A 22972-nucleotide genomic window follows, 5' to 3' on the forward strand; every position below is an offset into this window, starting at 1 on the left:
GCAAACATATTTTCTTTTTGTTATTGTTTTAAAAAGATGAAGGTTAATTTGTCTCACTTAATTTAAATTCGAATTATTAACTAGCACTCTCGGCAACGGCCATATCACGCTGAAAACACCGGTTCTCGTCCGATCACCGAATTTAAGCAGCGTCGAACGCATACAGTACTTGGGAATACTGCGTGCCGTTGGCTTTTTCACTTTTGTTTCCTCTTTTAAATTCCACCAGATATGAAAAAAGCAAATATATCTTCTTTTTGTTATTGTTTTATAAAGATGAAGGTTAATTAAATTCAAATTATTAACTAGCACTCTCGTCAACGGCCATATCACGCTGAAAACACCGGTTCTCGTCCGATCACCGAAGTTAAGCAGCGTCGAGCGCTGTCAGTTTTTGGGAGGGAGACCACTTAGGAACACTGTGTGCCGTTGGCTTTTTCACTTTTTTTTTCCTCTTTTAAATTCCAATAGATATGAAAAGAGCAAACATATTTTCTTTTTGTTATTGTTTTAAAAAGATGAAGGTTAATTTGTCTCACTTAATTCAAATTCGAATTATTAACTAGTACTCTCGGCAACGGCCATATAACGCTGAGAACACCGGTTCTCGTCCGATCACCGAAGATAAGCAGCGTCGAGCGCAGTCAGTACTTGGGAATACTGCGTGCCGTTGGCTTTTTCACTTTTGTTTCCTCTTTTAAATTCCACCAGATATGAAAAAAGCAAATATATCTTCTTTTTGTTATTGTTTTATAAAGATGAAGGTTAATTAAATTCAAATTATTAACTAGCACTCTCGTCAACGGCCATATCACGCTGAAAACACCGTTTCTCGTCCGGTCACCGAAGTTAAGCAGCATCGAGCGCTGTCAGTTTTTGGGAGGGAGACCACTTAGGAACACTGTGTGCCCTTGGCTTTTTCACTTTTTTTTCCTCTTTTAAATTCCAATAGATATGAAAAGAGCAAACATATTTTCTTTTTGTTATTGTTTTAAAAAGATGAAGGTTAATTTGTCTCACTTAATTTAAATTCGAATTATTAACTAGTACTCTCGGCAATGGCCATATCACGCTTAGAACACCGGTTCTCGTCCGATCATCGAAGTTAAGCAGCGTCGAGCGCAGTCAGTACTTGGGAGGGAGACCACTTAGGAACACTGCGTGCCGTTAGCTTTTTCACTTTTTTTCCTCTTTTAAATTCCAATAGATATGAAAAAAGCAAACATATTTTCTTTTTGATATTGTTTTAAAAAGATGAAGGTTAATTTGTCTCACTTAATTTAAATTCGAATTATTAACTAGCACTCTCGGCAACGGCCATATCACGCTGAATACACCGTTTCTCGTCCGATCACCGAAGTTCAGCAGCGTCGAGCGCAGTCAGTACTTGAGAGGGAGACCACTTAAGAACACTGCGTGCCGTTAGCTTTTTCACTTTTTTTTTGGTCTTTTAAATTCCAATAGATATGAAAAAAGCAAAGATATTTTCTTTTTGCTATTGTTTTAAAAAGATGGTTAATTTGTCTCACTTAAATTAAATTCGAATTATTAACTAGCACTCTTGGCAACGGCCATTTCACGCGGAGAACACCGGTTCTCGTCCGATCACCGAAGTTAAGCAGCGTCGAGCGCAGTCAGTATTTGGGAATACTGCGTGCCGTTGGCTTTTTCACTTTTTTTCCTCTTTTAAATTCCAATAGATATGAAAAAAGCAAACATATTTTATATTTGTTATTGTTTTAAAAAGATGAAGGTTAATTAAATTCAAATTATTAACTAGCACTCTCGTCAACGGCCATATCACGCTGAAAACACCGGTTCTCGTCCGATCACCGAAGTTAAGCAGCGTCGAGCGCTGTCAGTTTTTGGGAGGGAGACCACTTAGGAACACTGTGTGCCGTTGGCTTTTTCACTTTTTTTTTCCTCTTTTAAATTCCAATAGATATGAAAAGAGCAAACATATTTTCTTTTTGTTATTGTTTTAAAAAGATGAAGGTTAATTTGTCTCACTTAATTTAAATTCGAATTATTAACTAGCACTCTCGGCAACGGCCATATCACGCTGAAAACACCGGTTCTCGTCCGATCACCGAATTTAAGCAGCGTCGAACGCATACAGTACTTGGGAATACTGCGTGCCGTTGGCTTTTTCACTTTTGTTTCCTCTTTTAAATTCCACCAGATATGAAAAAAGCAAATATATCTTCTTTTTGTTATTGTTTTATAAAGATGAAGGTTAATTAAATTCAAATTATTAACTAGCACTCTCGTCAACGGCCATATCACGCTGAAAACACCGGTTCTCGTCCGATCACCGAAGTTAAGCAGCGTCGAGCGCAGTCAGTTTTTGGGAGGGAGACCACTTAGGAACACTGTGTGCCGTTGGCTTTTTCACTTTTTTTTTCCTCTTTTAAATTCCAATAGATATGAAAAGAGCAAACATATTTTCTTTTTGTTATTGTTTTAAAAAGATGAAGGTTAATTTGTCTCACTTAATTCAAATTCGAATTATTAACTAGTACTCTCGGCAACGGCCATATCACGCTGAGAACACCGGTTCTCGTCCGATCACCGAAGATAAGCAGCGTCGAGCGCAGTCAGTACTTGGGAGGGAGACCACTTAGGAACACTGCGTGCCGTTGGCTTTTTCATTTTTTTTCCTCTTTTAAATTCCAATAGATATGAAAAAAGCAAACATATTTTCTTTTTGATATTGTTTTAAAAAGATGAAGGTTGATTAAATTCAAATTATTAACTAGCACTCTCGGCAACGGCCATATCACGCTGAATACACCGGTTCTCGTCCGATCACCGAAGTTCAGCAGCGTCGAGCGCAGTCAGTACTTGGGAGGGAGACCACTTAGGAACACTGCGTGCCGTTAACTTTTTCACTTTTTTTGTCTTTTAAATTCCAATAGATATGAAAAAAGCAAAGATATTTTCTTTTTGTTGTTGTTTTAAAAAGATGGTTAATTTGTCTCACTTATATTAAATTCGAATTATTAACTAGCACTCTCGACAACGGCCAAATCACGCTGAAGACAACGGTTCTCGTCCGATCACCGAAGTTAAGCAGCGTCGAGCGCAGTCAGTACTTGGGAACACTGCGTGCCGTTGGATTTTTCCTTTTTGTTTCATCTTTTAAATTCCACCAGATATGAAAAAACCAAACATATCTTCTTTTTGTTATTGTTTTATAAAGATGAAGGTTAATTAAATTAAAATTATTAACTAGCACTCTCGGCAACGGCCATATCACGCTGAATACACCGTTTCTCGTCCGATCACTGAAGTTCAGCAGCGTCGAGCGCAGTCAGTACTTGGGAAGGAGACCACTTAGGAACACTGCGTGCCGTTAGCTTTTTCACTTTTTTTTGTCTTTTAAATTCCAATAGATATGAAAAAAGCAAAGATATTTTCTTTTTGTTATTGTTTTATAAAGATGGTTAATTTGTCTCACTTATATTAAATTCGAATTATTAACTAGCACTCTCGGCAACGGCCATTTCACGCCGAGAACACCGGTTCTCGTCCGATCACCGAAGTTAAGCAGCGTCGAGCGCAGTCAGTATTTGGGAGGGAGACCACTTAGAAACACTGCGTGCCGTTGGCTTTCTCATTTTTTTTTCCTCTTTTAAATTCCAATAGATACGAAAAAAGCAAACATATTTTCTTTTGGTTATTGTTTTAAAAAGATGAAGGTTAATTTGTCTCACTTAATTTAAATTCGAATTATTAACTAGCACTCTCGGCAACGGCCATATCACGCTGAAAACACCGGTTCTAGTCCGATCACCGAAGTTAAGCAGCGTCGAGCGCAGTCAGTACTTAGAAACACTGCGTGAAGTTGGCTTTTTCACTTTTATTTCCTCTTTTAAATTCCACCAGATATGAAAAAAGCAAACATATCTTCTTTTTGTTAATGTTTTAAAAAGATGAAGGTTAATTAAATTCAAATTATTAACTAGCACTCTCGGCAACGGCCGTATCACCCTGAAAACACCGGTTCTCGTCCGATCACCGAAGTTAAGCAGCGTCGAGCGCAGTCAGTACTTGGGAGGGAGACCACTTAGGAACACTGCGTGCCGTTGGCTTTTTCATTTTTTTTCCTCTTTTAAATTCCAATAGATATGAAAAAAGGAAATATATTTTCTTTTTGATATTGTTTTAAAAAGATGAAGGTTAATTTGTCTCACTTAATTTAAATTCGAATTATTAACTAGCACTCTCGGCAACGGCCATATCACGCTGAAAACACCGGTTCTCGTCCGATCACCGAATTTAAGCAGCGTCGAACGCATACAGTACTTGGGAATACTGCGTGCCGTTGGCTTTTTCACTTTTGTTTCCTCTTTTAAATTCCACCAGATATGAAAAAAGCAAATATATCTTCTTTTTGTTATTGTTTTATAAAGATGAAGGTTAATTAAATTCAAATTATTAACTAGCACTCTCGTCAACTGCCATATCACGCTGAAAACACCGTTTCTCGTCCGGTCACCGAAGTTAAGCAGCATCGAGCGCTGTCAGTTTTTGGGAGGGAGACCACTTAGGAACACTGTGTGCCCTTGGCTTTTTCACTTTTTTTTCCTCTTTTAAATTCCAATAGATATGAAAAGAGCAAACATATTTTCTTTTTGTTATTGTTTTAAAAAGATGAAGGTTAATTTGTCTCACTTAATTTAAATTCGAATTATTAACTAGTACTCTCGGCAAGGGCCATATCACGCTTAGAACACCGGTTCTCGTCCGATCATCGAAGTTAAGCAGCGTCGAGCGCAGTCAGTACTTGGGAGGGAGACCACTTAGGAACACTGCGTGCCGTTGGCTTTTTCACTTTTTTTCCTCTTTTAAATTCCAATAGATATGAAAAGAGCAAACATATTTTCTTTTTGTTATTGTTTTAAAAAGATGAAGGTTAATTTGTCTCACTTAATTCAAATTCGAATTATTAACTAGTACTCTCGGCAACGGCCATATCACGCTGAGAACACCGGTTCTCGTCCGATCACCGAAGATAAGCAGCGTCGAGCGCAGTCAGTACTTGGGAGGGAGACCACTTAGGAACACTGCGTGCCGTTGGCTTTTTCATTTTTTTTCCTCTTTTAAATTCCAATAGATATGAAAAAAGCAAACATATTTTCTTTTTGATATTGTTTTAAAAAGATGAAGGTTGATTAAATTCAAATTATTAACTAGCACTCTCGGCAACGGCCATATCACGCTGAATACACCGGTTCTCGTCCGATCACCGAAGTTCAGCAGCGTCGAGCGCAGTCAGTACTTGGGAGGGAGACCACTTAGGAACACTGCGTGCCGTTAACTTTTTCACTTTTTTTGTCTTTTAAATTCCAATAGATATGAAAAAAGCAAAGATATTTTCTTTTTGTTGTTGTTTTAAAAAGATGGTTAATTTGTCTCACTTATATTAAATTCGAATTATTAACTAGCACTCTCGACAACGGCCAAATCACGCTGAAGACAACGGTTCTCGTCCGATCACCGAAGTTAAGCAGCGTCGAGCGCAGTCAGTACTTGGGAACACTGCGTGCCGTTGGATTTTTCCTTTTTGTTTCATCTTTTAAATTCCACCAGATATGAAAAAACCAAACATATCTTCTTTTTGTTATTGTTTTATAAAGATGAAGGTTAATTAAATTAAAATTATTAACTAGCACTCTCGGCAACGGCCATATCACGCTGAATACACCGTTTCTCGTCCGATCACTGAAGTTCAGCAGCGTCGAGCGCAGTCAGTACTTGGGAAGGAGACCACTTAGGAACACTGCGTGCCGTTAGCTTTTTCACTTTTTTTTGTCTTTTAAATTCCAATAGATATGAAAAAAGCAAAGATATTTTCTTTTTGTTATTGTTTTATAAAGATGGTTAATTTGTCTCACTTATATTAAATTCGAATTATTAACTAGCACTCTCGGCAACGGCCATTTCACGCCGAGAACACCGGTTCTCGTCCGATCACCGAAGTTAAGCAGCGTCGAGCGCAGTCAGTATTTGGGAGGGAGACCACTTAGAAACACTGCGTGCCGTTGGCTTTCTCATTTTTTTTTCCTCTTTTAAATTCCAATAGATACGAAAAAAGCAAACATATTTTCTTTTGGTTATTGTTTTAAAAAGATGAAGGTTAATTTGTCTCACTTAATTTAAATTCGAATTATTAACTAGCACTCTCGGCAACGGCCATATCACGCTGAAAACACCGGTTCTAGTCCGATCACCGAAGTTAAGCAGCGTCGAGCGCAGTCAGTACTTAGAAACACTGCGTGAAGTTGGCTTTTTCACTTTTATTTCCTCTTTTAAATTCCACCAGATATGAAAAAAGCAAACATATCTTCTTTTTGTTAATGTTTTAAAAAGATGAAGGTTAATTAAATTCAAATTATTAACTAGCACTCTCGGCAACGGCCGTATCACCCTGAAAACACCGGTTCTCGTCCGATCACCGAAGTTAAGCAGCGTCGAGCGCAGTCAGTACTTGGGAGGGAGACCACTTAGGAACACTGCGTGCCGTTGGCTTTTTCATTTTTTTTCCTCTTTTAAATTCCAATAGATATGAAAAAAGGAAATATATTTTCTTTTTGATATTGTTTTAAAAAGATGAAGGTTAATTTGTCTCACTTAATTTAAATTCGAATTATTAACTAGCACTCTCGGCAACGGCCATATCACGCTGAAAACACCGGTTCTCGTCCGATCACCGAATTTAAGCAGCGTCGAACGCATACAGTACTTGGGAATACTGCGTGCCGTTGGCTTTTTCACTTTTGTTTCCTCTTTTAAATTCCACCAGATATGAAAAAAGCAAATATATCTTCTTTTTGTTATTGTTTTATAAAGATGAAGGTTAATTAAATTCAAATTATTAACTAGCACTCTCGTCAACTGCCATATCACGCTGAAAACACCGTTTCTCGTCCGGTCACCGAAGTTAAGCAGCATCGAGCGCTGTCAGTTTTTGGGAGGGAGACCACTTAGGAACACTGTGTGCCCTTGGCTTTTTCACTTTTTTTTCCTCTTTTAAATTCCAATAGATATGAAAAGAGCAAACATATTTTCTTTTTGTTATTGTTTTAAAAAGATGAAGGTTAATTTGTCTCACTTAATTTAAATTCGAATTATTAACTAGTACTCTCGGCAAGGGCCATATCACGCTTAGAACACCGGTTCTCGTCCGATCATCGAAGTTAAGCAGCGTCGAGCGCAGTCAGTACTTGGGAGGGAGACCACTTAGGAACACTGCGTGCCGTTGGCTTTTTCACTTTTTTTCCTCTTTTAAATTCCAATAGATATGAAAAAAGCAAACATATTTTCTTTTTGATATTGTTTTAAAAAGATGAAGGTTAATTTGTCTCACTTAATTTAAATTCGAATTATTAACTAGCACTCTCGGCAACGGCCATATCACGCTGAATACACCGTTTCTCGTCCGATCACCGAAGTTCAGCAGCGTCGAGCGCAGTCAGTACTTGAGAGGGAGACCACTTAAGAACACTGCGTGCCGTTAGCTTTTTCACTTTTTTTTTGGTCTTTTAAATTCCAATAGATATGAAAAAAGCAAAGATATTTTCTTTTTGTTATTGTTTTAAAAAGATGGTTAATTTGTCTCACTTAAATTAAATTCGAATTATTAACTAGCACTCTTGGCAACGGCCATTTCACGCGGAGAACACCGGTTCTCGTCCGATCACCGAAGTTAAGCAGCGTCGAGCGCAGTCAGTATTTGGGAATACTGCGTGCCGTTGGCTTTTTCACTTTTTTTCCTCTTTTAAATTCCAATAGATATGAAAAAAGCAAACATATTTTATATTTGTTATTGTTTTAAAAAGATGAAGGTTAATTAAATTCAAATTATTAACTAGCACTCTCGTCAACGGCCATATCACGCTGAAAACACCGGTTCTCGTCCGATCACCGAAGTTAAGCAGCGTCGAGCGCTGTCAGTTTTTGGGAGGGAGACCACTTAGGAACACTGTGTGCCGTTGGCTTTTTCACTTTTTTTTCCTCTTTTAAATTCCAATAGATATGAAAAGAACAAACATATTTTCTTTTTGTTATTGTTTTAAAAAGATGAAGGTTAATTTGTCTCACTTAATTCAAATTCGAATTATTAACTAGTACTCTCGGCAACGGCCATATCACGCTGAGAACACCGGTTCTCGTCCGATCACCGAAGATAAGCAGCGTCGAGCGCAGTCAGTACTTGGGAGGGAGACCACTTAGGAACACTGCGTGCCGTTGGCTTTTTCATTTTTTTTCCTCTTTTAAATTCCAATAGATATGAAAAAAGCAAACATATTTTCTTTTTGATATTGTTTTAAAAAGATGAAGGTTAATTTGTTTCACTTAATTTAAATTCGAATTATTAATTAGCACTCTCGGCAACGGCCATATCACGCTGAAAACACCGGTTCTCGTCCGATCACCGAATTTAAGCAGCGTCGAACGCATACAGTACTTGGGAATACTGCGTGCCGTTGGCTTTTTCACTTTTGTTTCCTCTTTTAAATTCCACCAGATATGAAAAAAGCAAATATATCTTCTTTTTGTTATTGTTTTATAAAGATGAAGGTTAATTAAATTCAAATTATTAACTAGCACTCTCGTCAACGGCCATATCACGCTGAAAACACCGGTTCTCGTCCGATCACCGAAGTTAAGCAGCGTCGAGCGCAGTCAGTACTTGGGAGGGAGACCACTTAGGAACACTGTGTGCCGTTGGCTTTTTCACTTTTTTTTCCTCTTTTAAATTCCAATAGATATGAAAAGAGCAAACATATTTTCTTTTTGTTATTGTTTTAAAAAGATGAAGGTTAATTTGTCTCACTTAATTCAAATTCGAATTATTAACTAGTACTCTCGGCAACGGCCATATCACGCTGAGAACACCGGTTCTCGTCCGATCACCGAAGATAAGCAGCGTCGAGCGCAGTCAGTACTTGGGAGGGAGACCACTTAGGAACACTGTGTGCCGTTGGCTTTTTCACTTTTTTTTTCCTCTTTTAAATTCCAATAGATATGAAAAGAGCAAACATATTTTCTTTTTGTTATTGTTTTAAAAAGATGAAGGTTAATTTGTCTCACTTAATTTAAATTCGAATTATTAACTAGTGCTCTCGGCAACGGCCATATCACGCTGAGAACACCGGTTCTCGTCCGATCACCGAAGTTAAGCAGCGTCGAGCGCAGTCAGTACTTGGGAGGGAGACCACTTAGGAACACTGCGTGCCGTTGGCTTTTTCACTTTTTTCCTCTTTTAAATTCCAAAAGATTTGAAAAAAGCAAACATATTTTATATTTGTTATTGTTTTAAAAAGATGAAGGTTAATTTGTCGCACTTAATTTAAATTCGATTTATTAACTAGCACTCTCGGCAACGGCCATATCACGCTGAAAACACCGGTTCTCGTCCGATCACCGAAGTTAAGAAGCGTCGAGCGCAGTCAGTACTTGGGAGGGAGACCACTTAGGAACACTGCGTGCCGTTGGCTTTTTCACTTTTTTTTTCCTCTTTTAAATTCCAATAGATATGAAAAGAGCAAACATATTTTCTTTTTGTTATTGTTTTAAAAAGATGAAGGTTAATTTGTCTCACTTAATTTAAATTCGAATTATTAACTAGTGCTCTCGGCAACGGCCATATCACGCTGAGAACACCGGTTCTCGTCCGATCACCGAAGTAAAGCAGCGTCGAGCGCAGTCAGAACTTGGAAACTCTGCGTGCCGTTGGCTTTTTCACTTTTGTTTCCTCTTTTAAATTCCACCAGATATGAAAAAAGCAAAAATATCTTCTTTTTGTTATTGTTTAATAAAGATGAAGGTTAATTAAATTCAAATTATTAAATAGCACTCTCGGCAACGACCATATCACGCTGAAAACACCAGTTCTCGTCCAATCACCGAAGTTAAGCAGCGTCGAGCGCAGTCAGTACTTGGGTGGGAGACCAGTTAGGAACACTGCGTTCCGTTGGCTTTTTCACTTTTTATTCCTCTTTTAAATTTCAATAGATTTCAAAAAAGCAAACATATTTTCTTTTTTTTATTGTTTTAAGAAGATGGTTAATTTGTCTCACTTAATTTAAATTCGAATTATTAACTAGCACTCTCGGCAACGGCCATATCACGCTGAAAACACCGGTTCTCGTCCGATCACCGAAGTTAAGCAGCGTCGAGCGCAGTCAGTACCTGGGAACACTGCGTGCCGTTGGCTTTTTCACTTTTTTTCCTCTTTTAAATTCCAATAGATATGAAAAAAGCAAACATATTTTCTTTATGTTATTGTTTTAAAAAGATGAAGGTTAATTTGTCTCACTTAATTTAAATTCGAATTATTAACTAGCACTCTTGGCAACGGCCATATCACGCTGAAAACACCGGTTCTCGTCCGATCACCGAAGTTAAGCAGCGTCGAGCGCAGTCAGTACCTGGGAACACTGCGTGCCGTTGGCTTTTTCCTTTTTGTTTCCTCTTTTAAATTCCACCAGATATGAAAAAACCAAACATATGTTCTTTTTGCTATTATTTTATAAATATGAAGGTTAATTAAATTCGAATTATTATTTAGCACTCTCGGCAACGGCCATATCACGCTGAAAACACCGGTTCTCGTCCGATCGCCGTATTTAAGCAGCGTCTAGCGCAGTCAGTAATTGGGAACACTGCGTGCCGTTGGCTTTTACCATTTTCTTTCCTCTTTTAAATTCCACCAGATATGAAAAAACCAAACATATTTTCATTTTGTTATTGTTTTATAAAGATGAAGGTTAATTAAATTCAAATTATTAAGTAGCACTCTCGGCAACGGCCATATCAAGCTGAAAACAGCGGTTCTCGTCCGATCACCGAAGTTAAGCAGCGTCGAGCGCAGTCAGTACGTGGGAGGGAGACCACTTAGGAACACTGCGTGCCGTTGGCTTTTTCACTTTTTTTTCCTCTTTTAAATTCCAATAGATATGAAAAGAGCAAACATATTTTCTTTTTGTTATTGTTTTATAAAGATGGTTAATTTGTCTCACTTAATTTAAATTCGAATTATTAAATAGCACTCTCGGCAACGGCCATATCACGCTGAGAACACCGGTTATCGTTTGATCACCGAAGTTAAGCAGCGTCGAGCGCAGTCAGTACTTGGGAGGGAGACCACTTAGGAACACTGCGTGCCGTTGGCTTTTTCACTTTTTTTTCCTCTTTTAAATTCCAATAGATATGAAAAAAGCAAATATATTTTCTTTTTGTTATTGTTTTAAAAAGATGAAGGTTAATTTGTCTCACTTAATTTAAATTCGAATTATTAGCTAGCACTCTCGGCAACGGCCATATCACGCTGAAAACACCGGTTCTCGTCCGATCACCGAAGTTAAGCAGCGTCGAGCGCAGTCAGTACTTGGGAACACTGCGTGCCATTGGCTTTTCCTTTATTTTTGCTCTTTTAAATTCCACCAGATATGAAAAAACCAAACATATGTTCTTTTTGTTATTGATTTATAAATATGAAGGTTAATTAAATTCGAATTATTAACTAGCACTCTCGGCAAAGGCCATATCACGCTGAAAACACCGGTTCTCGTCCGATCACCGTATTTAAGCAGCGTCTAGCGCAGTCAGTAATTGGGAACACTGCGTGCCGTTGGCTTTTTCCATTTTGTTTCCTCTTTTAAATTCCACCAGATATGAAAAAACCAAACATATCTTCATTTTGTTATTGTTTTATAAAGATGAAGGTTAATTAAATTCAAATTATTAAGTAGCACTCTCGGCAACGGCCATATCAAGCTGAAAACACCGGTTCTCGTCCGATCACCGAAGTTAAGCAGGGTCGAGCGCAGTCAGTATTTGGAAACTCTGCGTGCCGTTGGCTTTTTCACTTTTGTTTCCTCTTTTAAATTCCACCAGATATGAAAAAAGCAAACATATCTTCTTTTTGTTATTGTTTTATAAAGATGAGGGTAATTAAATTCAAATTATTAAATAGCACTCTCGGCAACGGCCATATCACGCTGAAAACACCGGTTCTCGTCCAATCACCGAAGTTAAAAAGCGTCGAGCGCAGTCAGTACTTGGGAGGGAGACCACTTAGGAACACTGCGTGCCGTTGGCTTTTTCACTTTTTTTTCCTCTTTTAAATTCCAATAGATATGAAAAGAGCAAACATATTTTCTTTTTGTTATTAATTTAAAAAGATGAAGGTTAATTTGTCTCACTTAATTTAAATTCGAATTATTAACTAGTACTCTCAGCAACGGCCATATCACGCTGAGAACACCGGTTCTCGTCCGATCACCGAAGTTAAGCAGCGTCGAGCGCAGTCAGTACTTGGAAACTCTGCGTGCCGTTGGCTTTTTCACTTTTTTCCTCTTTTAAATTCCACCAGATGTGAAAAAAGCAAACATATCTTCTTTTTGTTATTGTTTTATAAAGATGAAGGTTAATTAAATTCAAATTATTAAATAGCACTCTCGGCAACGGCCATATCACGCTGAAAACACCGGTTCTCGTCCGATCACCGAAGTTAAGCAGCGTCGAGCGCAGTCAGTACTTGGGAGGGAGACCACTTAGGAACACTGCGTGCCGTTGGCTTTTTCACTTTTTTTCCTCTTTTAAATTCCAATAGATATGAAAAAAGCAAACATATTTTCTTTATGTTATTGTTTTAAAAAGATGAAGGTTAATTTGTCTCACTTAATTTAAATTCGAATTATTAACTAGCACTCTTGGCAACGGCCATATCACGCTGAAAACACCGGTTCTCGTCCGATCACCGAAGTTAAGCAGCGTCGAGCGCAGTCAGTACCTGGGGACACTGCAAGCCGTTGGCTTTTTCCTTTTTGTTTCCTCTTTTAAATTCCACCAGATATGAAAAAACCAAACATATGTTCTTTTTGCTATTATTCTATAAATATGAAGGTAAATTAAATTCGAATTATTAACTAGCACTCTCGGCAACGGCCATATCACGCTGAAAACACCGGTTCTCGTCCGATCGCCGTATTTAAGCAGCGTCGAGCGCTGTCAGTTTTTGGGAGGGAGACCACTTAGGAACACTGTGTGCCGTTGGCTTTTTCACTTTTTTTTTCCTCTTTTAAATTCCAATAGATATGAAAAGAGCAAACATATTTTCTTTTTGTTATTGTTTTAAAAAGATGAAGGTTAATTTGTCTCACTTAATTTATATTCGAATTATTAACTAGCACTCTCGGCAACGGCCATATCACGCTGAAAACACCGGTTCTCGTCCGATCACCGAATTTAAGCAGCGTCGAACGCATACAGTACTTGGGAATACTGCGTGCCGTTGGCTTTTTCACTTTTGTTTCCTCTTTTAAATTCCACCAGATATGAAAAAAGAAAATATTTTTTTTTTTTGTTATTGTTTTATAAAGATGAAGGTTAATTAAATTCAAATTATTAACTAGCACTCTCGTCAACGGCCATATCACGCTGAAAACACCGGTTCTCGTCCGATCACCGAAGTTAAGCAGCGTCGAGCGCTGTCAGTTTTTGGGAGGGAGACCACTTAGGAACACTGTGTGCCGTTGGCTTTTTCACTTTTTTTTTCCTCTTTTAAATTCCAATAGATATGAAAAGAGCAAACATATTTTCTTTTTGTTATTGTTTTAAAAAGATGAAGGTTAATTTGTCTCACTTAATTCAAATTCGAATTATTAACTAGTACTCTCGGCAACGGCCATATCACGCTGAGAACACCGGTTCTCGTCCGATCACCGAAGTTAAGCAGCGTCGAGCGCAGTCAGTACTTGGGAGGGAGACCACTTAGGAACACTGTGTGCCGTTGGCTTTTTCACTTTTTTTTCCTCTTTTAAATTCCAATAGATATGAAAAGAGCAAACATATTTTCTTTTTGTTATTGTTTTAAAAAGATGAAGGTTAATTTGTCTCACTTAATTTTAATTCGAATTATTAACTAGTGCTCTCGGCAACGGCCATATCACGCTGAGAACACCGGTTCTCGTCCGATCGCCGTATTTAAGCAGCGTCGAGCGCTGTCAGTTTTTGGGAGGGAGACCACTTAGGAACACTGTGTGCCGTTGGCTTTTTCACTTTTTTTTCCTCTTTTAAATTCCAATAGATATGAAAAGAGCAAACATATTTTCTTTTTGTTATTGTTTTAAAAAGATGAAGGTTAATTTGTCTCACTTAATTCAAATTCGAATTATTAACTAGTACTCTCGGCAACGGCCATATCACGCTGAGAACACCGGTTCTCGTCCGATCACCGAAGTTAAGCAGCGTCGAGCGCAGTCAATACTTGGGATGGAGACCACTTAGGAACTCTGCGTGCCGTTGGCTTTTTCACTTTTTTTCCTCTTTTAAATTCCAATAGATATGAAAAAAGCAAACATATTTTCTATTTGTTATTGTTTTAAAAAGATGAAGGTTAATTTGTCGCACTTAATTTAAATTCGAATTATTAACTAGCACTCTCGGCAACGGCCATATCACGCTGAAAACACCGGTTCTCGTCCGATCACCGAAGTTAAGCAGCGTCGAGCGCAGTCAGAACTTGGAAACTCTGCGTGCCGTTGGCTTTTTCACTTTTGTTTCCTCTTTTAAATTCCACCAGATATGAAAAAAGCAAAAATATCTTCTTTTTGTTATTGTTTAATAAAGATGAAGGTTAATTAAATTCAAATTATTAAATAGCACTCTCGGCAACGACCATATCACGCTGAAAACACCAGTTCTCGTCCAATCACCGAAGTTAAGCAGCGTCGAGCGCAGTCAGTACTTGGGTGGGAGACCAGTTAGGAACACTGCGTTCCGTTGGCTTTTTCACTTTTTATTCCTCTTTTAAATTTCAATAGATTTCAAAAAAGCAAACATATTTTCTTTTTTTTATTGTTTTAAGAAGATGGTTAATTTGTCTCACTTAATTTAAATTCGAATTATTAACTAGCACTCTCGGCAACGGCCATATCACGCTGAAAACACCGGTTCTCGTCCGATCACCGAAGTTAAGCAGCGTCGAGCGCAGTCAGTACCTGGGAACACTGCGTGCCGTTGGCTTTTTCACTTTTTTTTCCTCTTTTAAATTCCAATAGATATGAAAAAAGCAAATATATTTTCTTTTTGTTATTGTTTTAAAAAGATGAAGGTTAATTTGTCTCACTTAATTTAAATTCGAATTATTAGCTAGCACTCTCGGCAACGGCCATATCACGCTGAAAACACCGGTTCTCGTCCGATCACCGAAGTTAAGCAGCGTCGAGCGCAGTCAGTACTTGGGAACACTGCGTGCCATTGGCTTTTCCTTTATTTTTGCTCTTTTAAATTCCACCAGATATGAAAAAACCAAACATATGTTCTTTTTGTTATTGATTTATAAATATGAAGGTTAATTAAATTCGAATTATTAACTAGCACTCTCGGCAAAGGCCATATCACGCTGAAAACACCGGTTCTCGTCCGATCACCGTATTTAAGCAGCGTCTAGCGCAGTCAGTAATTGGGAACACTGCGTGCCGTTGGCTTTTTCCATTTTGTTTCCTCTTTTAAATTCCACCAGATATGAAAAAACCAAACATATCTTCATTTTGTTATTGTTTTATAAAGATGAAGGTTAATTAAATTCAAATTATTAAGTAGCACTCTCGGCAACGGCCATATCAAGCTGAAAACACCGGTTCTCGTCCGATCACCGAAGTTAAGCAGGGTCGAGCGCAGTCAGTATTTGGAAACTCTGCGTGCCGTTGGCTTTTTCACTTTTGTTTCCTCTTTTAAATTCCACCAGATATGAAAAAAGCAAACATATCTTCTTTTTGTTATTGTTTTATAAAGATGAGGGTAATTAAATTCAAATTATTAAATAGCACTCTCGGCAACGGCCATATCACGCTGAAAACACCGGTTCTCGTCCAATCACCGAAGTTAAAAAGCGTCGAGCGCAGTCAGTACTTGGGAGGGAGACCACTTAGGAACACTGCGTGCCGTTGGCTTTTTCACTTTTTTTCCTCTTTTAAATTCCAATAGATATGAAAAAAGCAAACATATTTTCTTTATGTTATTGTTTTAAAAAGATGAAGGTTAATTTGTCTCACTTAATTTAAATTCGAATTATTAACTAGCACTCTTGGCAACGGCCATATCACGCTGAAAACACCGGTTCTCGTCCGATCACCGAAGTTAAGCAGCGTCGAGCGCAGTCAGTACCTGGGGACACTGCAAGCCGTTGGCTTTTTCCTTTTTGTTTCCTCTTTTAAATTCCACCAGATATGAAAAAACCAAACATATGTTCTTTTTGCTATTATTCTATAAATATGAAGGTAAATTAAATTCGAATTATTAACTAGCACTCTCGGCAACGGCCATATCACGCTGAAAACACCGGTTCTCGTCCGATCGCCGTATTTAAGCAGCGTCGAGCGCTGTCAGTTTTTGGGAGGGAGACCACTTAGGAACACTGTGTGCCGTTGGCTTTTTCACTTTTTTTTTCCTCTTTTAAATTCCAATAGATATGAAAAGAGCAAACATATTTTCTTTTTGTTATTGTTTTAAAAAGATGAAGGTTAATTTGTCTCACTTAATTTATATTCGAATTATTAACTAGCACTCTCGGCAACGGCCATATCACGCTGAAAACACCGGTTCTCGTCCGATCACCGAATTTAAGCAGCGTCGAACGCATACAGTACTTGGGAATACTGCGTGCCGTTGGCTTTTTCACTTTTGTTTCCTCTTTTAAATTCCACCAGATATGAAAAAAGCAAATATTTTTTTTTTTTGTTATTGTTTTATAAAGATGAAGGTTAATTAAATTCAAATTATTAACTAGCACTCTCGTCAACGGCCATATCACGCTGAAAACACCGGTTCTCGTCCGATCACCGAAGTTAAGCAGCGTCGAGCGCTGTCAGTTTTTGGGAGGGAGACCACTTAGGAACACTGTGTGCCGTTGGCTTTTTCACTTTTTTTTTCCTCTTTTAAATTCCAATAGATATGAAAAGAGCAAACATATTTTCTTTTTGTTATTGTTTTAAAAAGATGAAGGTTAATTTGTCTCACTTAATTCAAATTCGAATTATTAACTAGTACTCTCGGCAACGGCCATATCACGCTGAGAACACCGGTTCTCGTCCGATCACCGAAGTTAAGCAGCGTCGAGCGCAGTCAGTACTTGGGAGGGAGACCACTTAGGAACACTGTGTGCCGTTGGCTTTTTCACTTTTTTTTCCTCTTTTAAATTCCAATAGATATGAAAAGAGCAAACATATTTTCTTTTTGTTATTGTTTTAAAAAGATGAAGGTTAATTTGTCTCACTTAATTTTAATTCGAATTATTAACTAGTGCTCTCGGCAACGGCCATATCACGCTGAGAACACCGGTTCTCGTCCGATCGCCGTATTTAAGCAGCGTCGAGCGCTGTCAGTTTTTGGGAGGGAGACCACTTAGGAACACTGTGTGCCGTTGGCTTTTTCACTTTTTTTTCCTCTTTTAAATTCCAATAGATATGAAAAGAGCAAACATATTTTCTTTTTGTTATTGTTTTAAAAAGATGAAGGTTAATTTGTCTCACTTAATTCAAATTCGAATTATTAACTAGTACTCTCGGCAACGGCCATATCACGCTGAGAACACCGGTTCTCGTCCGATCACCGAAGTTAAGCAGCGTCGAGCGCAGTCAGTACTTGGGAGGGAGACCACTTAGGAACACTGTGTGCCGTTGGCTTTTTCACTTTTTTTTCCTCTTTTAAATTCCAATAGATATGAAAAGAGCAAACATATTTTCTTTTTGTTATTGTTTTAAAAAGATGAAGGTTAATTTGTCTCACTTAATTTAAATTCGAATTATTAACTAGTGCTCTCGGCAACGGCCATATCACGCTGAGAACACCGGTTCTCGTCCGATCACCGAAGTTAATCATCGTCGAGCGCAGTCAGTACTTGGGAGGGAGACCACTTAGGAACACTGCGTGCCGTTGGCTTTTTCACTTTTTTCCTCTTTTAAATTCCAAAAGATTTGAAAAAAGCAAACATATTTTCTTTTTGTTATTGTTTTAAAAAGATGAAGGTTAATTTGTCTCACTTAATTTAAATTCGAATTATTAACTAGTGCTCTCGGCAACGGCCATATCACGCTGAGAACACCGGTTCTCGTCCGATCACCGAAGTTAATCATCGTCGAGCGCAGTCAGTACTTGGGAGGGAGACCACTTAGGAACACTGCGTGCCGTTGGCTTTTTCACTTTTTTCCTCTTTTAAATTCCAAAAGATTTGAAAAAAGCAAACATATTTTATATTTGTTATTGTTTTAAAAAGATGAAGGTTAATTTGTCGCACTTAATTTAAATTCGAATTATTAACTAGCACTCTCGGCAACGACCATATCACGCTGAAAACACAGGTTCTCGTCCGATCACCGAAGTTAAGAAGCGTCGAGCGCAGTCAGTACTTGGGACGGAGACCACTTAGGAACACTGCGTGCCGTTGGCTTTTTCACTTTTTTTCCTCTTTTAAATTCCAATAGATATGAAAAAAGCAAACATATTTTATATTTGTTATTGTTTTAAAAAGATGAAGGTTAATTTGTGGCACTTAATTTAAATTCGAATTATTAACTAGCACTCTCGGCAACGGCCATATCACGCTGAAAACACCGGTTCTCGTCCGATCACCGAAGTTAAGAAGCGTCGAGCGCAGTCAGTACTTGGGAGGGAGACCACTTAGGAACACTGTGTGCCGTTGGCTTTTTCACTTTTTTTCCTCTTTTAAATTCCAATAGATATGAAAAAAGCAAATATATTTTCTTTATTTTATTGTTTTAAAATGATGAAGGTTAATTTGTCTCACTTAATTTAAATTCGAATTATTAACTAGCACTCTCGGCAACGGCCATGTCACGCTGAATACACCGGTTCTCGTCCGATCACCGAAGTTAAGCAGCGTCGAGCGCAGTCAATACTTGGGATGGAGACCACTTAGGAACACTGCGTGCCGTTGGCTTTTTCACTTTTTTTCCTCTTTTAAATTCCAATAGATATGAAAAAAGCAAACATATTTTCTATTTGTTATTGTTTTAAAAAGATGAAGGTTAATTTGTCGCACTTAATTTAAATTCGAATTATTAACTAGCACTCTCGGCAACGGCCATATCACGCTGAAAACACCGGTTCTCGTCCGATCACCGAAGTTAAGAAGCGTCGAGCGCAGTCAGTACTTGGGAGGGAGACCACTTAGGAACACTGCGTGCCGTTGGCTTTTTCACTTTTTTTCCTCTTTTAAATTCCAATAGATATGAAAAAAGCAAACATATTTTATATTTGTTATTGTTTTAAAAAGATGAAGGTTAATTTGTCGCACTTAATTTAAATTCGAATTATTAACTAGCACTCTCGGCAACGGCCATATCACGCTGAGAACACCGGTTCTCGTCCGATCACCGAAGTTAAGCAGCGTCGAGCGCAGTCAGTACTTGGAAACTCTGCGTGCCGTTGGCTTTTTCACTTTTTTTTCCTCTTTTAAATTCCACCAGATGTGAAAAAAGCAAACATATCTTCTTTTTGTTATTGTTTTATAAAGATAAAGGTTAATTAAATTCAAATTATTAAATAGCACTCTCGGCAACGGCCATATCACGCTGAAAACACCGGTTCTCGTCCGATCACCGAAGTTAAGCAGCGTCGAGCGCAGTCAGTACTTGGGAGGGAGACCACTTAGGAACACTGCGTGCCGTTGGCTTTTTCACTTTTTTTCCTCTTTTAAATTCCAATAGATATGAAAAAAGCAAACATATTTTCTTTATGTTATTGTTTTAAAAAGATGAAGGTTAATTTGTCTCACTTAATTTAAATTCGAATTATTAACTAGCACTCTTGGCAACGGCCATATCACGCTGAAAACACCGGTTCTCGTCCGATCACCGAAGTTAAGCAGCGTCGAGCGCAGTCAGTACCTGGGGACACTGCAAGCCGTTGGCTTTTTCCTTTTTGTTTCCTCTTTTAAATTCCACCAGATATGAAAAAACCAAACATATGTTCTTTTTGCTATTATTTTATAAATATGAAGGTTAATTAAATTCGAATTATTAACTAGCACTCTCGGCAACGGCCATATCACGCTGAAAACACCGGTTCTCGTCCGATCGCCGTATTTAAGCAGCGTCGAGCGCTGTCAGTTTTTGGGAGGGAGACCACTTAGGAACACTGTGTGCCGTTGGCTTTTTCACTTTTTTTTTCCTCTTTTAAATTCCAATAGATACGAAAAGAGCAAACATATTTTCTTTTTGTTATTGTTTTAAAAAGATGAAGGTTAATTTGTCTCACTTAATTTAAATTCGAATTATTAACTAGCACTCTCGGCAACGGCCATATCACGCTGAAAACACCGGTTCTCGTCCGATCACCGAATTTAAGCAGCGTCGAACGCATACAGTACTTGGGAATACTGTGTGCCGTTGGCTTTTTCACTTTTGTTTCCTCTTTTAAATTCCACCAGATATGAAAAAAGCAAATATATCTTCTTTTTGTTATTGTTTTATAAAGATGAAGGTTAATTAAATTCAAATTATTAACTAGCACTCTCGTCAACGGCCATATCACGCTGAAAACACCGGTTCTCGTCCGATCACCGAAGTTAAGCAGCGTCGAGCGCTGTCAGTTTTTGGGAGGGAGACCACTTAGGAACACTGTGTGCCGTTGGCTTTTTCACTTTTTTTTCCTCTTTTAAATTCCAATAGATATGAAAAGAGCAAACATATTTTCTTTTTGTTATTGTTTTAAAAAGATGAAGGTTAATTTGTCTCACTTAATTCAAATTCGAATTATTAACTGGTACTCTCGGCAACGGCCATATCACGCTGAGAACACCGGTTCTCGTCCGATCACCGAAGTTAAGCAGCGTCGAGCGCAGTCGGTACTTGGGAGGGAGACCACTTAGGAACACTGTGTGCCGTTGGCTTTTTCACTTTTTTTTTCCTCTTTTAAATTCCAATAGATTTGAAAAAAGCAAACATATTTTATATTTGTTATTGTTTTAAAAAGATGAAGGTTAATTTGTCGCACTTAATTTAAATTCGAATTATTAACTAGCACTCTCGGCAACGACCATATCACGCTGAAAACACCGGTTCTCGTCCGATCACCGAAGTTAAGAAGCGTCGAGCGCAGTCAGTACTTGGGAGGGAGACCACTTAGGAACACTGCGTGCCGTTGGCTTTTTCACTTTTTTTCCTCTTTTAAATTCCAATAGATATGAAAAAAGCAAACATATTTTATATTTGTTATTGTTTTAAAAAGATGAAGGTTAATTTGTCGCACTTAATTTAAATTCGAATTATTAACTAGCACTCTCGGCAACGCCGCAACGGCCATATCACGCTGAAAACACCGGTTCTCGTCCGATCACCGAAGTTAAGAAGCGTCGAGCGCAGTCAGTACTTGGGAGGGAGACCACTTAGGAACACTGTGTGCCGTTGGCTTTTTCACTTTTTTTCCTCTTTTAAATTCCAATAGATATGAAAAAAGCAAACATATTTTCTATTTGTTATTGTTTTAAAAAGATGAAGGTTAATTTGTCGCACTTAATTTAAATTCGAATTATTAACTAGCACTCTCGGCAACGGCCATATCACGCTGAAAACACCGGTTCTCGTCCGATCACCGAAGTTAATTAGCGTCGAGCGCAGTCAGAACTTGGAAACTCTGCGTGCCGTTGGCTTTTTCACTTTTGTTTCCTCTTTTAAATTCCACCAGATATGAAAAAAGCAAACATATCTTCTTTTTGTTATTGTTTAATAAAGATGAAGTTTAATTAAATTCAAATTATTAAATAGCACTCTCGGCAACGACCATATCACGCTGAAAACACCGGTTCTCGTCCAATCACCGAAGTTAAGCAGCGTCGAGCGCAGTCAGTACTTGGGTGGGAGACCAGTTAGGAACACTGCGTTCCGTTGGCTTTTTCACTTTTTATTCCTCTTTTAAATTTCAATAGATTTCAAAAAAGCAAACATATTTTCTTTTTTTTATTGTTTTAAGAAGATGGTTAATTTGTCTCACTTAATTTAAATTCGAATTATTAACTAGCACTCTCGGCAACGGCCATATCACGCTCAAAACACCGGTTCTCGTCCGATCACCGAAGTTAAGCAGCGTCGAGCGCAGTCAGTACCTGGGAACACTGCGTGCCGTTGGCTTTTTCACTTTTTTTCCTCTTTTAAATTCCAATAGATATGAAAAAAGCAAATATATTTTCTTTTTGTTATTGTTTTAAAAAGATGAAGGTTAATTTGTCTCACTTAATTTAAATTCGAATTATTAGCTAGCACTCTCGGCAACGGCCATATCACGCTGAAAACACCGGTTCTCGTCCGATCACCGAAGTTAAGCAGCGTCGAGCGCAGTCAGTACTTGGGAACACTGCGTGCCATTGGCTTTTCCTTTATTTTTCCTCTTTTAAATTCCACCAGATATGAAAAAACCAAACATATGTTCTTTTTGTTATTGATTTATAAATATGAAGGTTAATTAAATTCGAATTATTAACTAGCACTCTCGGCAACGGCCATATCACGCTGAAAACACCGGTTCTCGTCCGATCACCGTATTTAAGCAGCGTCTAGCGCAGTCAGTAATTGGGAACACTGCGTGCCGTTGGCTTTTTCCATTTTGTTTCCTCTTTTAAATTCCACCAGATATGAAAAAACCAAACATATCTTCATTTTGTTATTGTTTTATAAAGATGAAGGTTAATTAAATTCAAATTATTAAGTAGCACTCTCGGCAACGGCCATATCAAGCTGAAAACACCGGTTCTCGTCCGATCACCGAAGTTAAGCAGCGTCGAGCGCAGTCAGTATTTGGGAAGGAGACCACTTAGGAACACTGCGTGCCATTGGCTTTTTCACTTTTTTTTCCTCTTTTAAATTCCAATAGATATGAAAAGAGCAAACATATTTTCTTTTTGTTATTAATTTAAATAGATGAAGGTTAATTTGTCTCACTT

At 38.1% G+C, this 22972-nt stretch overlaps 12 non-coding genes and 56 pseudogenes across 12 annotated transcripts; all 68 read left to right on the forward strand.

Annotated features, from left to right (window-relative positions):
* Positions 1 to 316: 316 nt before the first annotated feature.
* On the forward strand, positions 317 to 435 carry LOC149700365 (5S ribosomal RNA; annotated as a pseudogene).
* A 138-nt stretch (positions 436 to 573) lies between these two features.
* Positions 574 to 676, forward strand: LOC149700366 (5S ribosomal RNA; annotated as a pseudogene).
* Positions 677 to 1054: 378 nt separating this feature from the next.
* On the forward strand, positions 1055 to 1173 carry LOC149700367 (5S ribosomal RNA; annotated as a pseudogene).
* A 136-nt stretch (positions 1174 to 1309) lies between these two features.
* On the forward strand, positions 1310 to 1428 carry LOC149700368 (5S ribosomal RNA; annotated as a pseudogene).
* Positions 1429 to 1787: 359 nt separating this feature from the next.
* LOC149700369 (5S ribosomal RNA) lies at positions 1788 to 1906 on the forward strand (annotated as a pseudogene).
* A 363-nt stretch (positions 1907 to 2269) lies between these two features.
* Positions 2270 to 2388, forward strand: LOC149700370 (5S ribosomal RNA; annotated as a pseudogene).
* Positions 2389 to 2526: 138 nt separating this feature from the next.
* On the forward strand, positions 2527 to 2645 carry LOC149700371 (5S ribosomal RNA). The gene has a single exon (XR_016382278.1). It is a non-coding gene; the product is annotated as a 5S ribosomal RNA (ribosomal RNA).
* Positions 2646 to 2766: 121 nt separating this feature from the next.
* LOC149700372 (5S ribosomal RNA) lies at positions 2767 to 2885 on the forward strand (annotated as a pseudogene).
* Positions 2886 to 3242: 357 nt separating this feature from the next.
* LOC149700373 (5S ribosomal RNA) lies at positions 3243 to 3361 on the forward strand (annotated as a pseudogene).
* Positions 3362 to 3494: 133 nt separating this feature from the next.
* Positions 3495 to 3613, forward strand: LOC149700374 (5S ribosomal RNA; annotated as a pseudogene).
* Positions 3614 to 3975: 362 nt separating this feature from the next.
* On the forward strand, positions 3976 to 4094 carry LOC149700375 (5S ribosomal RNA; annotated as a pseudogene).
* Positions 4095 to 4711: 617 nt separating this feature from the next.
* Positions 4712 to 4830, forward strand: LOC149700376 (5S ribosomal RNA; annotated as a pseudogene).
* A 136-nt stretch (positions 4831 to 4966) lies between these two features.
* On the forward strand, positions 4967 to 5085 carry LOC149700377 (5S ribosomal RNA). The gene has a single exon (XR_016382279.1). It is a non-coding gene; the product is annotated as a 5S ribosomal RNA (ribosomal RNA).
* Positions 5086 to 5206: 121 nt separating this feature from the next.
* LOC149700378 (5S ribosomal RNA) lies at positions 5207 to 5325 on the forward strand (annotated as a pseudogene).
* Positions 5326 to 5682: 357 nt separating this feature from the next.
* On the forward strand, positions 5683 to 5801 carry LOC149700379 (5S ribosomal RNA; annotated as a pseudogene).
* A 133-nt stretch (positions 5802 to 5934) lies between these two features.
* Positions 5935 to 6053, forward strand: LOC149700380 (5S ribosomal RNA; annotated as a pseudogene).
* A 362-nt stretch (positions 6054 to 6415) lies between these two features.
* On the forward strand, positions 6416 to 6534 carry LOC149700381 (5S ribosomal RNA; annotated as a pseudogene).
* A 617-nt stretch (positions 6535 to 7151) lies between these two features.
* Positions 7152 to 7270, forward strand: LOC149700382 (5S ribosomal RNA; annotated as a pseudogene).
* A 136-nt stretch (positions 7271 to 7406) lies between these two features.
* Positions 7407 to 7525, forward strand: LOC149700383 (5S ribosomal RNA; annotated as a pseudogene).
* A 359-nt stretch (positions 7526 to 7884) lies between these two features.
* On the forward strand, positions 7885 to 8003 carry LOC149700384 (5S ribosomal RNA; annotated as a pseudogene).
* A 137-nt stretch (positions 8004 to 8140) lies between these two features.
* LOC149700385 (5S ribosomal RNA) lies at positions 8141 to 8259 on the forward strand. Its single transcript, XR_016382280.1, has one exon. It is a non-coding gene; the product is annotated as a 5S ribosomal RNA (ribosomal RNA).
* A 361-nt stretch (positions 8260 to 8620) lies between these two features.
* Positions 8621 to 8739, forward strand: LOC149700386 (5S ribosomal RNA). Its single transcript, XR_016382163.1, has one exon. It is a non-coding gene; the product is annotated as a 5S ribosomal RNA (ribosomal RNA).
* A 137-nt stretch (positions 8740 to 8876) lies between these two features.
* LOC149700387 (5S ribosomal RNA) lies at positions 8877 to 8995 on the forward strand (annotated as a pseudogene).
* Positions 8996 to 9133: 138 nt separating this feature from the next.
* LOC149700388 (5S ribosomal RNA) lies at positions 9134 to 9252 on the forward strand. Its single transcript, XR_016382123.1, has one exon. It is a non-coding gene; the product is annotated as a 5S ribosomal RNA (ribosomal RNA).
* A 135-nt stretch (positions 9253 to 9387) lies between these two features.
* On the forward strand, positions 9388 to 9506 carry LOC149700389 (5S ribosomal RNA). Its single transcript, XR_016382301.1, has one exon. It is a non-coding gene; the product is annotated as a 5S ribosomal RNA (ribosomal RNA).
* Positions 9507 to 9869: 363 nt separating this feature from the next.
* Positions 9870 to 9988, forward strand: LOC149700390 (5S ribosomal RNA; annotated as a pseudogene).
* Positions 9989 to 10122: 134 nt separating this feature from the next.
* On the forward strand, positions 10123 to 10225 carry LOC149700391 (5S ribosomal RNA; annotated as a pseudogene).
* Positions 10226 to 10361: 136 nt separating this feature from the next.
* Positions 10362 to 10464, forward strand: LOC149700392 (5S ribosomal RNA; annotated as a pseudogene).
* A 347-nt stretch (positions 10465 to 10811) lies between these two features.
* On the forward strand, positions 10812 to 10930 carry LOC149700393 (5S ribosomal RNA; annotated as a pseudogene).
* Positions 10931 to 11064: 134 nt separating this feature from the next.
* Positions 11065 to 11183, forward strand: LOC149700394 (5S ribosomal RNA; annotated as a pseudogene).
* A 137-nt stretch (positions 11184 to 11320) lies between these two features.
* Positions 11321 to 11423, forward strand: LOC149700395 (5S ribosomal RNA; annotated as a pseudogene).
* A 346-nt stretch (positions 11424 to 11769) lies between these two features.
* On the forward strand, positions 11770 to 11872 carry LOC149700396 (5S ribosomal RNA; annotated as a pseudogene).
* Positions 11873 to 11993: 121 nt separating this feature from the next.
* LOC149700397 (5S ribosomal RNA) lies at positions 11994 to 12112 on the forward strand (annotated as a pseudogene).
* A 137-nt stretch (positions 12113 to 12249) lies between these two features.
* LOC149700398 (5S ribosomal RNA) lies at positions 12250 to 12352 on the forward strand (annotated as a pseudogene).
* Positions 12353 to 12472: 120 nt separating this feature from the next.
* LOC149700399 (5S ribosomal RNA) lies at positions 12473 to 12591 on the forward strand. The gene has a single exon (XR_016382392.1). It is a non-coding gene; the product is annotated as a 5S ribosomal RNA (ribosomal RNA).
* Positions 12592 to 12952: 361 nt separating this feature from the next.
* On the forward strand, positions 12953 to 13071 carry LOC149700400 (5S ribosomal RNA; annotated as a pseudogene).
* Positions 13072 to 13434: 363 nt separating this feature from the next.
* LOC149700401 (5S ribosomal RNA) lies at positions 13435 to 13553 on the forward strand (annotated as a pseudogene).
* Positions 13554 to 13691: 138 nt separating this feature from the next.
* LOC149700402 (5S ribosomal RNA) lies at positions 13692 to 13810 on the forward strand. Its single transcript, XR_016382224.1, has one exon. It is a non-coding gene; the product is annotated as a 5S ribosomal RNA (ribosomal RNA).
* A 137-nt stretch (positions 13811 to 13947) lies between these two features.
* LOC149700403 (5S ribosomal RNA) lies at positions 13948 to 14066 on the forward strand (annotated as a pseudogene).
* A 137-nt stretch (positions 14067 to 14203) lies between these two features.
* Positions 14204 to 14322, forward strand: LOC149700404 (5S ribosomal RNA; annotated as a pseudogene).
* A 136-nt stretch (positions 14323 to 14458) lies between these two features.
* Positions 14459 to 14561, forward strand: LOC149700405 (5S ribosomal RNA; annotated as a pseudogene).
* A 122-nt stretch (positions 14562 to 14683) lies between these two features.
* On the forward strand, positions 14684 to 14802 carry LOC149700406 (5S ribosomal RNA; annotated as a pseudogene).
* A 134-nt stretch (positions 14803 to 14936) lies between these two features.
* Positions 14937 to 15039, forward strand: LOC149700407 (5S ribosomal RNA; annotated as a pseudogene).
* A 137-nt stretch (positions 15040 to 15176) lies between these two features.
* On the forward strand, positions 15177 to 15279 carry LOC149700408 (5S ribosomal RNA; annotated as a pseudogene).
* Positions 15280 to 15625: 346 nt separating this feature from the next.
* Positions 15626 to 15728, forward strand: LOC149700409 (5S ribosomal RNA; annotated as a pseudogene).
* Positions 15729 to 15849: 121 nt separating this feature from the next.
* LOC149700410 (5S ribosomal RNA) lies at positions 15850 to 15968 on the forward strand (annotated as a pseudogene).
* Positions 15969 to 16329: 361 nt separating this feature from the next.
* Positions 16330 to 16448, forward strand: LOC149700411 (5S ribosomal RNA; annotated as a pseudogene).
* Positions 16449 to 16811: 363 nt separating this feature from the next.
* On the forward strand, positions 16812 to 16930 carry LOC149700412 (5S ribosomal RNA; annotated as a pseudogene).
* A 138-nt stretch (positions 16931 to 17068) lies between these two features.
* LOC149700413 (5S ribosomal RNA) lies at positions 17069 to 17187 on the forward strand. The gene has a single exon (XR_016382225.1). It is a non-coding gene; the product is annotated as a 5S ribosomal RNA (ribosomal RNA).
* Positions 17188 to 17324: 137 nt separating this feature from the next.
* On the forward strand, positions 17325 to 17443 carry LOC149700414 (5S ribosomal RNA; annotated as a pseudogene).
* A 137-nt stretch (positions 17444 to 17580) lies between these two features.
* LOC149700415 (5S ribosomal RNA) lies at positions 17581 to 17699 on the forward strand. The gene has a single exon (XR_016382226.1). It is a non-coding gene; the product is annotated as a 5S ribosomal RNA (ribosomal RNA).
* Positions 17700 to 17836: 137 nt separating this feature from the next.
* Positions 17837 to 17955, forward strand: LOC149700416 (5S ribosomal RNA; annotated as a pseudogene).
* Positions 17956 to 18090: 135 nt separating this feature from the next.
* On the forward strand, positions 18091 to 18209 carry LOC149700417 (5S ribosomal RNA; annotated as a pseudogene).
* A 135-nt stretch (positions 18210 to 18344) lies between these two features.
* LOC149700418 (5S ribosomal RNA) lies at positions 18345 to 18463 on the forward strand (annotated as a pseudogene).
* A 136-nt stretch (positions 18464 to 18599) lies between these two features.
* LOC149700419 (5S ribosomal RNA) lies at positions 18600 to 18718 on the forward strand (annotated as a pseudogene).
* Positions 18719 to 18854: 136 nt separating this feature from the next.
* Positions 18855 to 18973, forward strand: LOC149700420 (5S ribosomal RNA; annotated as a pseudogene).
* A 136-nt stretch (positions 18974 to 19109) lies between these two features.
* Positions 19110 to 19228, forward strand: LOC149700421 (5S ribosomal RNA). Its single transcript, XR_016382303.1, has one exon. It is a non-coding gene; the product is annotated as a 5S ribosomal RNA (ribosomal RNA).
* A 136-nt stretch (positions 19229 to 19364) lies between these two features.
* Positions 19365 to 19467, forward strand: LOC149700422 (5S ribosomal RNA; annotated as a pseudogene).
* Positions 19468 to 19589: 122 nt separating this feature from the next.
* On the forward strand, positions 19590 to 19708 carry LOC149700423 (5S ribosomal RNA). Its single transcript, XR_016382393.1, has one exon. It is a non-coding gene; the product is annotated as a 5S ribosomal RNA (ribosomal RNA).
* Positions 19709 to 20069: 361 nt separating this feature from the next.
* On the forward strand, positions 20070 to 20188 carry LOC149700424 (5S ribosomal RNA; annotated as a pseudogene).
* Positions 20189 to 20551: 363 nt separating this feature from the next.
* LOC149700425 (5S ribosomal RNA) lies at positions 20552 to 20670 on the forward strand (annotated as a pseudogene).
* A 137-nt stretch (positions 20671 to 20807) lies between these two features.
* Positions 20808 to 20926, forward strand: LOC149700426 (5S ribosomal RNA; annotated as a pseudogene).
* A 138-nt stretch (positions 20927 to 21064) lies between these two features.
* Positions 21065 to 21183, forward strand: LOC149700427 (5S ribosomal RNA; annotated as a pseudogene).
* A 144-nt stretch (positions 21184 to 21327) lies between these two features.
* On the forward strand, positions 21328 to 21446 carry LOC149700428 (5S ribosomal RNA; annotated as a pseudogene).
* A 361-nt stretch (positions 21447 to 21807) lies between these two features.
* LOC149700429 (5S ribosomal RNA) lies at positions 21808 to 21926 on the forward strand (annotated as a pseudogene).
* Positions 21927 to 22060: 134 nt separating this feature from the next.
* On the forward strand, positions 22061 to 22163 carry LOC149700430 (5S ribosomal RNA; annotated as a pseudogene).
* Positions 22164 to 22299: 136 nt separating this feature from the next.
* Positions 22300 to 22402, forward strand: LOC149700431 (5S ribosomal RNA; annotated as a pseudogene).
* Positions 22403 to 22748: 346 nt separating this feature from the next.
* On the forward strand, positions 22749 to 22867 carry LOC149700432 (5S ribosomal RNA; annotated as a pseudogene).
* Positions 22868 to 22972: the final 105 nt, after the last annotated feature.

Source organism: Phalangium opilio, unplaced genomic scaffold, assembly GCF_054372755.1.
Source record: "Phalangium opilio isolate 3A_F unplaced genomic scaffold, DU_Popi_V2 ptg000019l_1, whole genome shotgun sequence".
In the NCBI taxonomy this organism is placed as follows: Eukaryota; Metazoa; Arthropoda; class Arachnida; order Opiliones; family Phalangiidae; genus Phalangium; species Phalangium opilio.